This window comes from Portunus trituberculatus, chromosome 32, assembly GCF_017591435.1.
Source record: "Portunus trituberculatus isolate SZX2019 chromosome 32, ASM1759143v1, whole genome shotgun sequence".
Taxonomy (NCBI): Eukaryota; Metazoa; Arthropoda; class Malacostraca; order Decapoda; family Portunidae; genus Portunus; species Portunus trituberculatus.
The window spans coordinates 8,961,140-8,966,139 of record NC_059286.1 but is presented as its reverse complement, the minus strand read 5'-3'; the positions used below and the strand labels follow the sequence as shown (position 1 = coordinate 8,966,139).

The 5,000-nt window shown below is 42.8% G+C and overlaps 1 protein-coding gene across 2 annotated transcripts in view; it reads left to right on the top strand.

Moving 5' to 3' along the window:
* The window catches only part of LOC123512098 (nuclear factor of activated T-cells 5-like), a 44,251-nt gene that overhangs the window by 6,708 nt on the left and 32,543 nt on the right, over window positions 1-5,000 (top strand). The gene's annotated exons all lie outside the window — the stretch shown is intronic.

Genomic DNA, 5,000 nt, shown 5'->3' with positions numbered 1-5,000 from the left:
GTATCATGGAAGGTGGTGCTTTGCTGTGAAGATTGAGAGAGAGAGAGAGAGAGAGAGAGAGAGAGAGAGAGAGAGAGAGAGAGATGGGGGGAAGGGGAATGCAATATCTTAATAGAATAGAAAGATAATGAAAATGGAGCTTCTTTCTTGTTTGTCATTGCTATCATCATTTATCTTCAGATCTAGTGTGTGTGTGTGTGTGTGTGTGTGTGTGTGTGTGTGTGTGTGTGTGTGTGTGCAGTGGTGAAAGTTCCCAGTCATCAGTAAATGGCTTGTTTGATATAAAGCACAATAATTATACACATACATACATATCTTAGTAAGGTCTTGGCACACACACACACACACACACACACACACACACACACACACACACACACACACACACACACACAAACAGATGCACACACACACACACACACACACACACACACACACTCGCTGTGTTATATATAGTGTCTGTGTTCCTCCTAACCTCAGTAAGAGTATTGACTTTCTGAACCTGCCTCACTACAAGACGCGCTGTGCCTTGGCTGTGCCTTGCCTTGCTGTGCCTTTGTAATCTTTGATGTGGTTTCTCTTGGAACAAGCTCAGGTGATCATTGTGATATGTTATCTTCAGTGGTGGACTAACCTGGCCTTTTTCCTGAACAGTACTTTTATGGAAAGATTTTTCAAAGATTTTCTAATGGCTGAAGGAATAATGTATGACAAGAAAGTTGTTTAGTGTATGTCAGAGAACCAAATTAAAAAGGAAACACTGTACATGTCATCCCTTATAGAGTAATGATCAGTCCTCAGCTTGTACCAACTCAGGTTAGTTAGATGATGTTACAATAGTATACAAGAAAAGTTATAGTGATGTGAGTTGACCAAGAGACCTTCACAGATGTAGCAACCAGCATCATTTCCTGCAGAGTACTCATAACTTTTCAGCTTGTGGCAAATGTTAGCTGATGTTAGTGTTGAGTGCAACTGTGAACAAGATTTAGGTGGTGATAAAGTAGACCAGAATGACTCAAGAATGTAACAACCTGTGTGTGTGTGTGTGTGTGTGTGTGTGTGTGTGTGTGTGTGTGTGTGTGTGTGTGTGTGTGTGTTTCCTAGAGTACACAGTTGTAACCTTTGATCTGGTAGCAAGAACAAGTTGTGTTTGGTGGTGTCAGTGTTGAGAGTAGTATGATAATTGTGAAGAAGCCTTTGGGTGGTGATAGAGTTGTCCTGAATGACCTTCATGGGCATGGCAACTTGTGCTTTCTCCCAGAGAGGCTTGTACTTTTCAGCTTGGTGCCAGATGATGCTTGATTAAGTGTGTAATTGAACAAGCCTTTGAGTGGTGAGACACTTGCCCTTCACTGACCTTCAGGCAGGGAGTGTGGCAGTGTCATGACTCTTGTCTTGTGTACTTTTGTTAGTGTTTCTCCAGGCGTTTCTTGGAGTAAACAAATAGAAGGCTGCAATTCCTGCCAAGTAAAAAAAAATTCCAACTTAAAATTCTACAAGAGATATGTAATCAGGAAAAAAGATCTATGAAATTTTCTTTCCTATTTTGTTATATGTGTACCTGGAATGTTCTTGGAATATGATGGTATAATGTTTGGCCAGCTTTTGATGTAACCATTGCAAGGTGTGTCAGGAACCAGATGAGGGCAACCAGTCTAAGCAGCATCATTCTCAACAAGCTCTTCAGTCCAGGCAGTGAACCAGTCACTTGAGCCCTTGTGTGGAGAGGCTATTTTCCAAACCTTTACTGTCTGATTGTGTGAGAGTAGCAGGGAGTGTGTTATCTGTGTCTGGTTATTCTGGTAGTAGCCTTAACAGATAGGCCAAGGAAAGGTTATCACTCCCTCCTATTACGTTACCATTAGCTGTGTAATTGTTAGCTAACCATCTCTTTCCTCTGACTTGCACCTCACAATATGATGAGCTGAAGTACTGAGGAATCTGAGAGACAAGAGCCGTGATGTTGAAATGTGTGAATGTGTGTGTGTGTGGGTTTCATTGGTGCAAACGCTTGTGCTGTTTGAGGGAAGCAGTTTACAAGGCAAGGCAGGCAAGGCAAGGCAAGGCAAGGCAAGGCAAGGCAGCCAGACAGTGAGACAGGCAGGTCGGTAGGTAGGAATGCTATTGTTCTAACACAGATTCCAGATGGAGGGATTACAAGGCTGTAGGAGGGAAATAGTGTGAGGGACTAGTGGTAAGAGATTTGCATTTGCCTAGATAACTACTTGTCTGGATTTGTCACGTCCTAGTACTGGTCAGGATTAAAGTTTATGTTGACCTATCTTCATATCCATAGAGTTTCTTTGATCTATTTTATCCTGTGTGTGTGTGTGTGTGTGTGTGTGTGTGTGTGTGTGTGTGTGTGTGTGTGTGTTGGTGGAAGAGAAGCTGGTATTTTGCTGTGTTGTGTTGCAGCAAACTCAGCAACTCCGCTGCCTTTGTGCTGATAGAGAGAGAGAGAGAGAGAGAGAGAGAGAGAGAGAGAGAGAGAGAGTAAGGAATGAAACTGGTAAAAGCTCAGAGGTGTTCAATTTGGAATCAGTAAACAACCTCTATTTATAGCAGAGAGAGAGAGAGAGAGAGAGAGAGAGAGGGAGAGGGTTGAGTAAACTTTTCCAATCCCCAAATCAACAACAGAGGTCAAAGGTGGTGGTGGTGATGGTGGCAGCAGGTTTTAGTGGTGGTGATGGTGGTGCTGGTGGAAAGAGGCAGGAGAGAGAGAGAGAGAGAGAGAGAGAGAGAGAGAGAGAGAGAGAGAGAGAGAGAATGGTGATTGATAATAGTAGTGGAAAAATAGTAATGATACATAGGATTCTTCTACTACTACTACTACTACTACTACTACTACTACTACTACTACTACTACTACTACTAGAGGCATAGGTTGTAGATAGAGTAAGGAGCAGTAGTGGTGATAGTGATGGCGCAGATAGCAGTGGTGATGATTAAGGGGAAAATGTCAAGAGATGGGGGGAGGAGGGGAATAGTGGTGGTGGTGGTGATGGTGATGGTTGTAGTTAGTGTGATGATGATGGTGGTGGTTGTGGTGGTGGTGGTGGTGGTAGATCGCATCTCATTTCATTTACATGCACTGTCAGGATTAGGTTAGCAGTTGTGTGTGTGTGTGTGTGTGTGTGTGTGTGTGTGTGTGTGTGTGAGAGAGAGAGAGAGAGAGAGAGAGAGAGAGAGAGAGTATTATAAGATGATGATATGTTATCTGTAATATTGTACGTGGGTGGGCGGGTGAGAGAAAAAATAGAATACCAGACAGACAGACGGACGGACAGACACACACACTTCACTGTACACACCTTATCAACACTACCTCCTACCTGCCTATCTACCCCGCGCCTCCCCGCCCAGCCCAACCTTGACTAACTAACTACCTCAACCAGTAGGAATGAAAAGACTTACCAAAGCTTAACAAAACGTAACAGAGGCGAACCTGAGCTACCCTAAAGTAACGTGATAGAACTCAACCTAACCCAACCTGATTTGCCATAACCTAACGTAACAGAGCCCAACCTATTCTAACGTAATAGTCTAACCTAACCTAACCTTACCCAGTTTAATCTAACCCTAGCTTATGGCTCGTAGTATATATGCCTCTTATAAAGCGAGCGTGGTGTTCCTGGGCCTAACAATACTGCTGTGTGTGTGTGTGTGTGTGTGTGTGTGTGTGTGTGTGTGTGTGTGTGTGTGTGTGTTATCAGTAGACACACGTGGCTATTAAGGTGAAGATCAGAGGGATGTTACTGGTGTGTGTGTGTGTGTGTGTGTGTGTGTGTGTGTGTGTGTGTGTGTGTGTGTGTGTCCTTCATCGTTTGAGGGAGTGTCATCTGTGTTGTGCATGTTTTTATCATGTGCTTCTCTCTCTCTCTCTCTCTCTCTCTCTCTCTCTCTCTCTCTCTCTCTCTCTCTCTCTCTCTCTCTCTCTCTCTGTGTGTGTGTGTGTGTTTACTTATATATTTATGTGTGTGCATACATGTATGTGTGTCCATGTATGTATATGTGCACGTGTGTATGCATGTATGTGTATGTATGTATATAAGAACATAAGAAAAGAGGGAAGCTGCAAGAGGCCGTCAGGCCTATACGAGGCAGTCCCTGTGTGCTTAAGCTACCTTATTCCATCCATCTTCTCCATCCATGAATTTATCTAACTTTCTTTTAAAGCTCCCTATTGACTCAGCCATGTGTGTGTGTGTGTGTGTGTGTGTGTGTGTGTGTGTGTGTGTGTGTGTGTGTGTGTGTGTGTGTATATTTACTGTTAGTATTATCAGTATTCATATTCTAATTATCCTAGTTTTGTAGATATTCTAGTGGTAGGACTTCAACATAGGTTTTGTGGCTCGTTCCTTAGATTAATTATCTTTGGACCTTGGCTATATATAACGTCAGTAAGTACTAGTATGAAATGTACAGAGTAGCTAGTATAATATCAGTATATCAATATATATATATATATATATATATATATATATATATATATATATATATATATATATATATATATATATATATATATATCATCCATCCATCCACTATTGGTCATCTTCATTATAACACTCCGTTTTTTGTCATGAGAGAGAGAGAGAGAGAGAGAGAGAGAGAGAGAGAGAGAGAGAGAGTCATTATTATCTTATTATTTCGTTCTTTCATCCTTTATTTTCTCCTCCTGATCCTGTTTTATGTTCTCGTGTGTGTGTGTGTGTGTGTGTGTGTGTGTGTGTGTGTGAGCATAAACAGCTCCAGTGGCGGTGGCAGTGGTGGTTGTCGGGTTGTCGGGTGTCTCTCGAGTGCTAACAAATCAAGGGGTGTAGAGAAGGCAGGGTTGACCAATAGTAGGTGTCAGGGCGCCGTGACAGGAGAGTGGCGGTGGTGGTGGGGGTCGAGGAAAGGCAGGGCAGGGCAGGGCATGGCATGGCATGGCATGGCATGACATGGCATGAGTCTTACCTGCCAGTTTAATTTGAACATCCTCAGAGGCTCTTGTG